General features: G+C 37.9%; 1 protein-coding gene across 3 annotated transcripts in view; it reads left to right on the top strand.

Annotated features, from left to right (window-relative positions):
* Positions 1 to 13,188, top strand: part of TFPI (tissue factor pathway inhibitor) — an 87,247-nt gene that overhangs the window by 23,520 nt on the left and 50,539 nt on the right. The gene's annotated exons all lie outside the window — the stretch shown is intronic.

Raw genomic sequence — 13,188 nt, 5'->3', positions numbered from 1 at the left:
TTTAGCATGCATGAGAATCTGGGTTTGACTTCCAGTACAAAACAAACAAAAAACTCCAGCAAACAAATATAAAACAAGGAAATAAGAATTACTCATAAAATCATGCTAACATTTGTTAAATTATTGCAAACATTTATTGAGTTAGCTTAGTCTAATTCGTTTTCACTTAATGCTCACAAAACACTATAAGGTAGAATCTGGTAAAATATTCATTTGATAGATGAGTAAATGGTGACAGAGAGAGAAATTGTAAAATTTATATAACTAGTAAGTTACAGAACGGATCACTTGAAATTCTGTGGGTCTAGCTTGTATTAGTTTGCTAGGGCTGCAAGACAATTACCACACACAGGTGGAATAAACAACAGAAATTTATTTCCTAAGTTATGGAAGTTAGAAGTTGAGATCAAGAGATCAGTAGGGTTGATTTTTTCTAAGCCCTCTCTGATTTATAGATGATCGGTCTTTCCTCTGCATGTGCATCTATTTTCTAATCTCTTTTCATAAGGACAACAGTAATAGTAGACTAAGGTCCACTCCCAGTAGCCTAAATTATCCATAATTACCTCTTTAAAGTTCTTACTTCCAAATATAGACACTTTCTGAGGTCCTGGAGGTTAGGACTTCAATATATGAATTTGGAGTGGAACATAGTTCCTCCCTTACTCCAGACGACTCCTCTTAACCACTAGGCAAACATAAAAAAAGGAAAAGAAGACAAAGAGACAGGGAGAGAGAAGGGAGAAAGGGAAGAAAGAAAGAAGAGAGGAAGGGAGAACAAAAAAGACTACTTGGAACACAGCTTGGGAGGCTACTTGGACTAATGCAATGCACTTGGTTTCCATGTGGACGACAGCTGTCTCCAGGGCAGTGATACACCAGCAAACCAGAACAACCCTGTAGGCAACTGGAGGTAAGGTTGGCCAATCCTTATGAAGGTAGCCTTGTATGGGAAAGTGACCATGAACTCTGGAGTCATAGAGAAGGAAGGAAGGAAGGAAGGAAGGAAGGAAGGAAGGAAGGAAGGAAGGAAGGGAGGGAGGGAGGGAGGGAGGGAGGGAGGGAGGGAGGAAGGAAGGAAGGGAGGGAGGGAAAGATATTATAGGTAGGAATGTAACATGTACGGCTGCTTTGGAAAACAGTCTAACAGTTCCTCATAGTGTTAAATGTAGAGTTATGATGTGCTGTGGTTTGGGTTTTTCCCCCAAGGGTTCATGTGTTGGAATCTTAGTCCCTAGGATGATGGTGGGGGGAGATTGTGTGGAACCTCTAAGAGATGGTTCCAGTGGGAGGTTCCCTGTCATTGGAAGAAGTGACCTTGAAATATATAAAGGTAGCTTTCATGGGACCCTGAGCTTTTGTGAGACAAAGCTGTTATGATTGAGCCCAGCTCCTGAAGTACCCTCTGGCTTTGTTTGGCAACAAAGTCCTTTACTTCTGCTTGAGCTCCTAACATGATGAAATCAGTCAGCCACTAGATCCTCATCAGAGATAAATTGAATGAGGCTGCCCGATCTTGGACTTCCAGGTTTCAAATCATTGAGGAAAAAACAAACCAAACAAACAAAAATATTTTTCCTTGTAAATTAACCTTGTCTTAGTTATCTCATTATAGTAGTGAAAAACGGACAAATAAACCTTTAATTCAACAATTCCACTCTTAGATATGTACCCAAGAGAAATATAAACATATGTTCATGCCAAAATCTATGTACAACTGTTCAAAGAAGCATTATTCATAAAATCCACAAAGTGATATCAGCACAAATGTTCATTGAGGAATGAACAAAAACATTGTGGCAAATCAATACAATAGAATATTTTGAGCTGTAAAAAGAAATGAAGTACATTTATGTACCACATCTTGAATGAAGCTTGAAAACAAGCTAAGTGAAAGAAGCCAGATACAAAATGACATTTATTATATTATTTTATTTACATGAAATTTTCAGGCAGTTCATAGAGACAGAAAGTAGTAGAATAATAGTTTCCTAGTGATATGTAGATAGCAAAATTGACGGTGAGGGAATAATTACAGAATGACGAAGCTTTCCTTAAGGTGTAATGAAAACAAAATATTTTTAAATTGATTCTGGTAATATCTGTATAATTATGGGATGATACTAATTGCTCTGGATTTATTTTAAAATCAAATTTGTCAAATCAAAATTTTTTGTTCATCAAAAGAAACATGCATGAAAATGAAAAGATAAGGTGACTGAGAAAATATTACATATGTATGAATGTATATATCTTATATATTTAAAAATGTATATATGTATTTATTTGACCAGAACTTATATCTATACTATATAACATATAAAGTACTTCTACAACTCAATAATGAAATGGCAACGTAAAAAGTAAAGAAAGAAAAAGTGGATTATGAAGGTAGAGAGTGACAGAGAAACTTGTGATTATTTTCTTTTTAAATATTGTACTTAAGGACCATTAGGAAATCTTTGGGAGAAGAAGATATCTGACCATAGTCCTGACAGAAAGACAGAGTCTGCCATTCCAGTATGTTGTAGAAGAGTATTTCTAGAAGAGGAAGTAATAATTTCAAAGTATTAAATCTAGCTTGAGCTTGCTTTATTTTAGAATCCACAGCTTCAATGGAGCTAAAGTATTGTGTCCATAAAGCCAAGTAATTGCTAAAAAGAATGATAGGAGATAAAATTAAATGGGTACTGGGAATGACCTATTATTCAATAAGTAAGCTACCTACCTTTCCCATAGGGAAATGATTCTGCCTCATGATGATGATGATATAGCAAACCAACTCCAAGCTCCTACTTCACGTCTCTAACAGCCCCCAGAGAGGTCCTCCTGGAAAAGCTATAACTACATAATGTGTCCATAAATAAATGTATGCCTAATATGCACACCAAGTAATACTTACTTAAATGTTCCTTGTTGTATGACTAGCACAACTCACTCAGAATATCCGTCCATCTTCTGTCCTTCATATTTTTTCATTTTGACTACTCAACTTAATCCATATTTAACTCAAAAAGTCTGTTACAGTTTTCCATTTCTGTGTAGCTTGCTGATAATTCCCTATTCATAGTTTCAATCTAATCCTCTGCAATATCCTGTTACTCCATTTATGATATTGTTTTCTTGGTCTCTCTCCATATATCCTGTGTTTATCAGAGCACATATCACACCATGTTTTTTATGTTTTGTGGTTCTGTATCCTTCAGAATGTATTGAGTACAGATTCCTCAAGAAACCAGACTTTGCCTCTATTTTCAGATCTCTCCTAGTGTTTAACATGTTATCACACACAACTATTCACTAACATATTTATATAAACTAATCTGATTTAAACAATTTCTGGGCTGGGAATATAGCTCAGTTGGTAGAGTGCTTGCCTCGCAAGCACAAGGCCCTGGGTTCAATCCCCAGTAATGCAAAAAAAAAAAAAAAAAAAAAAACTTCTAAGGTCAAATTAAAATTTAAAGGGACTTTACCAATACATCAGGAAGAGGTAAACAGACCAAGAATGTTAATTATGGTGGTGCAACAATTGTACTTGATTTTAAAGGTTATGGGAAATATTAACCTATATTTATTTCAATTTTTAAAGATACTAAGTCAGTTCTCATCTGTTAAATTTTCTTTGTAACAGACCAGTTCTTTGCGGTTGATAAATTTAAATACCTGAAGCATTCTTGACAAAACTTGATAAATCAGTTATAACAAATGGTATTCGAAAAAGTTTTTAAAAACTTTTCCACCTGAGAGAGGTTTAACCAAGAACCCTGTTGTTCTGAGCATACCCAGTCAACGATTCATTACCAGTGTTGGGTTCATAAGCACCATTAAACCAACTTCCATAAATAATGATGATTGGATTATCTAAGTGTTATAAAATTTGGAAAAAATAATTAAATTTGATGAACTGTACTTTTAAAGAGATGCTACAGTTTCCTGACTAGTGCAATATCAACTGAATGAAATTAAAATAAAGTTAAATTGTAATTTTGGATCTATAGAAAAAAATAAATGTTAAGGCAAGAAATTATGAATCAAAATATCACAGAAAACAATCCAATTGTACTTTCTAACTGATGGACTCTGAGATATCAAATTGTGACACTCAGTGAGTAGTTTACAAAATCAGTATATGCACACCAATGTGATATGATGCAAGACTGGAATAAAAAGTGGGGGGACAAAAAAATTCCACAAAACCAAAGAACACTCAGTACTGCATCCTGACAGTCACTGAAAAAAAAAAAATATATAAAAAATGTGACCCCACCTACCCTATAAAAAATGTTTACAAACCTCATATCTGATTAAAGGCATACATCCAAAATAGTAAAAGGATTCTTGAAAATCAGCAAGAAAGCATACAATCCAATTTAAAAATGGAAAAGAGATTTGAACAGACACCTCAACAAAGAAGATATAACAATAGCAAATAAGCATATGGAAAAATGTTAATCACTGTCATCAGGAAATTGGGACTTGAAACAATAATGAAGTAAAAGAAGACACCCCTTAAGATAGCTAAAACCTAAGAAATCAGCAACCCAGCACTAGCAAGATTGTAGGTAACCAAGTCCCCTTATTGCAGATAGAAATACAAAATGGCTCAGCCATTTTGAAAGTGGATCAATTTCTTACAAAGGTAAGCATAGTCTTAACATATAATCTAGCAATTGCTCTCCTGGATATCAGTCTGAATGATTTGAAAACATGTCCACACATGTACTGCACACATATTTATAGAAGTTTTAGTCAAAATTAACCAAAACTTGAGTATCCAAGATGGTTATCTATACATAAATAAGCACACTGTGATAAAATAGCACAATGGAATATTGTTTAGTGGTAATGAGGAGCTAGTAAGACATAGAAAGATATGGAAAAACCTTAAATGAATATCACTGATAAAAGAAGGCTATCTGAAAAGACTACATACTACATGGTTCCAATTCTCTGACATTCAGAAAAAGGCAAAGCTCTAGAAAAATAAAAAGATAATTGATCACCAGAGATCAGAAAAGAGGAAAGGATGAATGAATGGGGGATGTACGGGAATTTTCAGTCAATGATCCTATAATTCTACATCGGTGAATACATAGCATTGCACATTCCTAGATAGGACTACCAGGAAGAACACACACTGTGACAAGAAAATCATACTATATTATAAATGCATGAAACTACCTTACTGAAGGACTTATTAGGGTGAGTTCTGACCTAAATAACTTTAGATATTTGTGGGATCTGTAAATGTAAAGGGAAAAGGAACTGCACGTAAACACCGCACTGCTATTAACAAAGTTTTGTCTCATGAGGATATAGATTAACAATTCTATTATTGGCATATATACATATGAGAAATGAACAATTATTAAGTGGCTAGGTGGATGGTGGGAGTCTGGTTTCTCACTATTGGAGTGGGAATTTATACATAAATCAAAAAGGTAGGTTAAAATGATTTATCGGTTCTAGAATAGAGTTAAATGCATACAGAAGAACTTGTTTGGCTTAATATGGAAGAATGTGTTTTCATACAGATTTATATATGCATTTTGTGTTTTGAAGTAATTTTGAGATATAAAATATATAAATAATTGCCCATACTTAATATGTATATTCTGATGAGTGTGTTAATCAGTTTTTCATTGCTATGACAAAATACTTGAGGGAAAAAACTGAAAGGGGGAAAGATTTATTTCAACTCACAGTTTCAGGGGTTCAGTCCATGGTTGACCAGCTCCATTACTTTGGGACTGAGATGAGGCAAATCCATCATGGCAGGATTGGGCAGTGAAAAGTTGCTCACCTTATGGCTGCCAGGAAGCAGAGAAAGAGGAAAGGGTCAGGAATAAGATATCATCCCTAAGGGTACTCTCCAAGGACCCACTCGTTCCACATAAGCTCCATGTCCTACACCTTACACTAAATCCTTACAGTTCACTTAGCTATGAATCCCTCAACAGATTAATTCATTGATGAGGTTAGAATCCCCATGATCCAATCACTTCCCAAATACCCACCTTTGAATATTGCTGCATTGAGGACCAAGTATTCAACACATGAATCTTTGAGAGACACTTTATAGTCAAACCATAAAATGAGATTCAATATATGGAAACACCCATGGTAACCATTCGCTGCAATCAAGATAACAGACATCCAACAGCTCTCAAAGTTGTGTGTGTGTGTATGTGTGTGTGTGTGTGTGGTGCATGTATTTCCTAGTTTCTGTTCTGTTTATTGTAAGAAAAATTAATTTCAGATATACACTTAAATTTTGAAACTTTAAACACTGTTGTTTACACTAAGCATTACATTGTACAGCAGTCCTCTAGAATTCATTCATCTAGCATAACTGAAACTTTGTAACCTTGAAACTTAGTACAACTTCCGTTTTTTTTCCACCCTCCAGAATCTGAAACCACCATTGTACTCTGTGATTCTGAGTTTGGTTACAAAAGAGAGTAGGTGAAACTGAACAACTTCTGGAAAAAAAAAAAATTAAATAAAAACCTTTTTTTTTTTTATTGTAAACAAATGGGATACATGTTGTTTCTCTGTTTGTACATGGCGTAAAGGCATACCATTTGTGTAATCATAAATATACATAGAGTAATGTTGTTTGATTCATTCTGTTATTTTTTCCCTTCCCCCACTCCTCCCACCCCTCTTTACCCTCTATACAGTAGTTCCTTCGTCCATACTTTCCCCCCTCCCTAACCCTAACTCTAACCCTAACACTAACCCTTCCCTCCCCCCCATTGTGTCATCCTCCACTTATTAGCGATATCATTCGTCCTTTGGCTTTTTGAGATTGGCTTCTCTCACTTAGCATGATATTCTCCAATTTCATCCATTTGCCTGCAAATGCCATAATTTTATCATTCTTTATGGCTGAGTAATATTCCATTGTATATATATACCACAGTTTCTTTATCCACTCATCAATTGAAGGGCATCTAGGTTGGTTCCACAGTCTGGCTATTGTGAATTGAGCAGCTATGAACATTGATGTGGCTGTATCTCTGTAGTATGCTGATTTTAAGTCCTTTGGGTATAGGCCAAGGAGTGGGATAGCTGGGTCAAATGGAGGGTCCATTCCAAGTTTTCTAAGGAATCTCCACACTGCTTTCCAGAGTGGCTGCACTAATTTGCAGCCCCACCAGCAATGTATGAGTGTACCTTTCTCCCCACATCCTCGCCAACACCTGTTGTTGCTCCTATTCTTGATAATCACCATTCTAATAGGGGTGAGATGGAATCTTAGGGTGGTTTTGACTTGCATTTCTCTTATTACTAGAGATGTTGAGCATTTTTCCATATGTTTGTTGATTGCTTGTAGATCTTCTTCTGTGAAGTGTCTATTCATTTCCTTAGCCCATTTGTCCACTGGGTTATTTGAATTCTTGGATAGAGTTTTTTGAGTTCTTTATAGATTCTGGAGATTAGTGCTCTATCTGAAGTATGATTGGCAAAGATATTCTCCCACTCTGTAGGCTCTTTCTTCGCATTGCTGATAGTTTCCTTTGCTGAGAGAAACTTTTTAGTTTGAATCTATCCCAGTGGTTGATTCTAGCTTTTATTTCTTGTGCTATGGGAGTCCTGTTCAGGAAGTCTGATCCTAGACCAACAAGGTGAAGATTTGGACCTACTTTTTCTTCTATAATCTGCAGAGTCTCTGGTCTGATTCCGAGGTCCTTAATCCATTTTGAGTTTAGTTTCGTGCATGGTGAGAGATATGGGTTTAGTTTCATTCTGTTGTATATGGATTTCCAATTCTGCCAGCACCATTTGTTGAAGAGGCTATCTTTTCTCCATTGCATATTTTTGGCACCTTTGTCTAGTATGAGAAAATTGTATTTATTTGGGTTTGTGTCTGTGTCCTCTATTCTGTACCATTGATCTACCTTTCTATTTTGGTACCAATACCATGCCGTTTTTGTTACTATTGCTTTGTAGTAGAGTTGAAGATCTGGTATTGCAATACCCCGTTTCACTCTTCCTGCTAAGGATTGCTCTAGCTATTCTGGGTTTCTTATTCTTCCAGATGAATTTCATAATTGCTTGCTCTATTTCTGTAAGGTACGTCATTGGGATTTTAATTGGAATTGCATTGAATTTGTATAGCACTTTAGGTAGTATGGCCATTTTGACAATATTAATTCTTCCTATCCAAGAACATGGAAGATCTTTCCATCTTCTAAGGTGTTCTTTAATTTCTTTCTTTAGTGTTGTATAGTTCTCATTGTAGAGGTCTTTCACCTCTTTTGTGAGATTGATTCCCAAGTATTTTATTTTTTTCGAGGCTATTTTGAATGGGGTAGATTTCCTAATTTCTCTTTCTGAAGATTCATCACGTATGTATAAAAATGTATTGGATTTATGAGCATTGATCTTGTAACCTGCTACTTTACTGAATTCACTTATGAGTTCTAAGAGTTTTCTGGTGGAATTTCCTGGTTCCTCTAAATATATAATCATGTCATCAGCGAACAGGGATAGTTTGAGTTCTTCTTTTCCAATTCGTATCCCTTTAATTTCTTTGGTTTGTCTAATTGCTCTGGCCAGAGTCTCAAGAACGATGTTGAATAGAAGTGGTGAAAGAGGGCATCCCTGCCTTGTTCCAGTTTTTAGGGGGAATGCTTTCAGTTTTTCACCATTTAGAATGATATTAGCCATGGGCTTAGCATAAATGGCCTTACAATGTTAAGGAATGTTCCCACTATCCCTATTTTTTCTAGTGTTTTGAGCATGAAGGGGTGCTGTATTTTATCAAATGCTTTTTCTGCATCTATTGAAATAATCATGTGATTCTTGACTTTAAGTCTATTAATATGGTGAATTATGTTTATTGATTTCCTGATGTTGAACCAACCTTGCATCCCTGGGATGAAACCCACTTAATCATGGTACACTATCTTTTTAATATGTTTTTGTATGCGATTTGCTAAAATTTTGTTGAGAATTTTTGCGTCGATGTTCATTAAGGATATTGGTCTGAAATTTTCTTTCCTTGATGAGTATCTGTCTGGTTTAGGTATCAGGGTGATATTGGCTTCATAGAATGAGTTTGGGAGGGTTCCCTCCTCTTCTATTTTATGGAATACTTTGAGAAGTATTGGAATGAGCTCTTCTTTAAAGGTTTTGTAGAACTCGGCTGAGAACCCATCTGGTCCCGGACTTTTCTTTGTTGGTAGGCTTTTGATGACTTCTTCTATTTCAGTACTTGAAATTGGTCTATTTAAATTGTTTATGTCTTCCTCGTTCAGTTTAGGCAATTCATATGTCTCTAGAAACCTGTTAATGTCTTCGAAATTTTCTATTTTGTTGGAGTATAGATTTTCAAAATAGCTTCTAATTATGTTTTGTATTTCAATCGTGTCTGTTGTGATATTTCCTTGTTCATTCCGAATTTTAGTGATTTGGGTTTTCTCTCATCTTCTCTTTGTTAGTGTGGCTAAAGGTTTATCAATTTTGTTTATTTTTTCGAAGAACCAACTATTTATTTTGTCAATTTTTTGTATTGTTTCTTTTGTTTCAATTTCATTGATTTCAGCTCTGAGTTTAACTATTTCCTGTCTTCTACTACTTTTGGTGCTGTTCTGTTCTTCTTTTTCTAGGCCTTTGAGCTATAGTGTTAGGTCGTTTATTTGTTGAGTTTTACTTCTTTTTTTAAATGTGCTCCATGAAATAAATTTCCCTCTAAGTACTGCTTTCATAGTGTCCTAGAGATTTTGATATGATGTTTCTTTGTTCTCATTTACCTCTAATAATTTTTTAATTTCCTTCCTAATATCTTCTGTTATCCATTCATCATATAATAGCATATTGTTTAATCTCCAGATGTTGGAATAGTTTCTATGTTTTACTCTTTCATTTATTTCTAACTTCAATCCATTATGATCTGATAGAATACATGGTAGTGTCTCTATCTTCTTGTATTTGCTAACATTAGCTTTGTGGCATAATATATGGTCTATTTTAGAGAAGGATCCATGTGCTGCTGAGAAGAAAGTGTATTCGCTCTTGGTTGGATGGTATATTCTATAAATGTCCGTTAAGTCTAAATTATTGATTGTGTTATTGAGATCTATGGTTTCTTTGTTCAATTTTTGTCTGGAAGATCTGTCCAGTGGTGAGAGAGGCGTGTTAAATCACCTAGTATTATTGTGTTATGGTCTATTTGGTTTCTGAAATTGAGAAGGATTTGTTTGACATACATGGATGAGCCACTGTTTGGGGCATAGATGTTTATGATTGTTATGTCTTGCTGATTTATGCTTCCCTTAAGCAGTATGAAATGACCTTCTTTATCCCTTCTAACTAACTTTGGCTTGAAGTCCACATTATCGGAAATGAGGATGGATATTCCAGCTTTTTTGCTGAGTCCATGCGCATGGTATGTTTTTCCCCATCCTTTCACCTTTAGTCTATGGGTATCTTTTTCTATGAGGTGAGTCTCTTGCAGGCAACATATTGTTGGATCTTTCTTTTTAATCCAATCTGCCAGTCTTTGTCTTTTGATTGATGAATTCAGGCCATTAACATTCAGGGTTATTATAGAGAAATGATTTGGTTTCCCGGTCATTTGGTTCATTTTTAAAATTTTGTTTATTTATTTGTTTGACACAACTTGTTTCCTCCTCCTTTATTTGACAATTCCTTTAGGATAATTCCTCCCTTTGCTGATTTGCTTCTTTGTTTTTCATCTCTTCCTCATGGAATATTTTGCTGAGAATGTTCTGTAATGCTGGCTTTCTTTTTGTAAATTCTTTTAGCTTTTGTTTATCATGGAAGGATTTTATTTCATTGTCAAATTTGAAGGTAAGTTTTGCTGGGTATAAGATTCTTGGTTGGCATCCATTTTCTTTCAGGGCTTGAAAAATGTTGTTCCAGGCCCTTCTAGCTTTTAGGGTCTGGATTGAAAAGTCCGCTGATATCCGTATTGGTTTCCCCCTGAATGTAATTTGGTTCTTTTCTCTCATAGCCTTTAAAATTCTGTCTTTATTTTGTATGTTCGGTATTTTCATTATAATGTGCCTTGGTGTGGGTCTGTTGTAATTTTGTGTATTTGGAGTCCTATAAGCCTCTTGAACTTGATTTTCCATTTCATTCTTCAGATTTGGGAAATTTTCTGATATTATTTCATTGAATAAATTGTTCATTCCTTTGGCTTGTTTCTCTAGGCCTTCCTCAATTCCAATAATTCTTAAATTTGGCCTTTTCATGATATCCCATAGTTCTTGTAGATTCTGTTCATGATTTGTTACCATCTTCTCTGTTCAACTTTGTTTTCAAGGTTAAATATTTTGTCTTCAATGTCTGAGGTTCTGTCTTCCAGGTGTTCTATCCTATTGGATATGCTTTCTATGGAGTTCTTAATTTGGTTTATTGTTTCCTTCATGTCAAGGATTTCTGTTTGGTTTTTTTTCAATATCTCTAACTCTTTATTGAAATGATCTTTTGCTTCCTGTATTTGCTCTTTTAACTGACGATTGGTGCGATCATTCAATGCTTGCATTTGCTCTTTCATCTCATCATTTGCTTCTCTGATCATTTTAATTATGTACATTCTGAACTCCTTTTCTGTCATTTCTTCTGCCATGCTGTCATTGGGTTTTATTGATGTAACATCTAGATTTGTTTGCAGCATTTTCTTTCCTTGTTTTCTCATATTGTTCAGGTATCAGTGGACTGCTGAGATATTGCAGATTTCCTCTATTGACTTACAATGTCCCTGAAGATTTCTATATATATCCCCCCTTAGCCTTCAGTAGGCTGAAGTCTTGGAGGAAGTTGATAATGCGGTGCTCCACAAGGAATCTGCCTCTCTAGGAGTGGTGTCCTTCAAGTGGGGTATAATCCCTGCTAGTGGGCAGAGGTGCCTCCACTTGTTGACCAATGGTCATCCAAAGGGGACCTAGGCTGCAGGCTGAGGCAAGGCCTGTTTGGGCCTGAGTCTCTGGTTTTACCGTCCTTGTGGGGAAACCTCCCCCAGCAGGGAAGACTCACCCGGTGGGGAGGTCTCGCTGGTCAGTTTCCTCCTAGAGGTTCCCCTCAATTTACAGCTACCACCTGGGCTGGGCTGCCTTCCTCTGCAAAGTTCCCAGGGGCCCGGCCCTACCTCCTGGGCCTGGGAGCCTCACCCTTCGCAGATGAATCTCCTTAGGCTGCCCCTCCTCAGAGAATCTGCCCGCAGGCCTGGAACCTTCGCTCCGCCCTAAGCCTGTCTCTGTGCGGCTCTTCCACCCAGAAGCCTCCTAGATCCTGGGACCCTGCTCTGCACCTAATTGCCTGGCTATGCGGCCCCTCCTCTGAGCAGCCACCTGGGGCCCGTACAATCATTCTGAGTCCCAGAGACCCGCCACAGGCCTCTTCCTCCAGACAGCCACCCAGTATTCCGGTGCGGTCACTAGGAGTCCAAGAAACTCACTGCGTGCCTCCACCTCCCACCAACCACCCGTAGCCCTGGGCAATCAATCACTCCGAGTCGAAGTGACCCTCCCCGTTCCTCCTCCTTCTCCAGATAACCCCCCGGGTGTTCAGGAGCTGTCGCTCTGAGTGGCTCTGAATCCACGTGACCCGCTGCACACGTCCTCTGGGCAACCACCCGGAGCTCTGGTGCGACCACTCAAGACCAAGCGACCCACCACACTTCTCCTCCAGGCAGCCCCCCTGTGTTCAGGAGCTGTCCCTTTAAGTCCAAACAACTCACCACTCGCCTTGTCCTCTGAGCAGCCGCCTGGAGCGCTAATGCAGTCACTGCGAGTCCAAACGACCCACCGCGCTCCTCCTCCTCCTCCTCCTACTCCTCCGGGCAGGCCCCGGGGTTCAGAAGTGGTCAGAGTCCAAACAGCTCGCCACGCAGCCCCTTCTCTGGCAACCGCCTGTAGCTCTGGTGTAGTCACCCCGAATCCAAGCGGCCGTGCTCCTCTTCCTCCTCCTCGTCCTCAGTGCAGGTCCCGGTGTTCAGAAGCAGTCGTTCTGAGTCCAAACAGCTCGCCGCGGAGCTTCTCCTCTGGCAACCGCCTGTAGCTCTGGTGCAGTCACTCCGAATCCACGCGGCCACGTTCCTCCTCCTCTTCCTCAGGGCAGGGCAGGCCCCGGTGTCCTGAGTCCACACAGCTCTCCTCGCCACTCCTCCCCTGGGCAGCCGTCGGAGCCCCAGTGGTTGCTCCGAGTCCCAGC

This window comes from Sciurus vulgaris (genome assembly GCF_902686455.1).
Source record: "Sciurus vulgaris genome assembly, chromosome: 3".
Lineage (NCBI taxonomy): Eukaryota > Metazoa > Chordata > Mammalia > Rodentia > Sciuridae > Sciurus > Sciurus vulgaris.
This window is presented reverse-complemented; position numbering and strand designations above follow the sequence as displayed.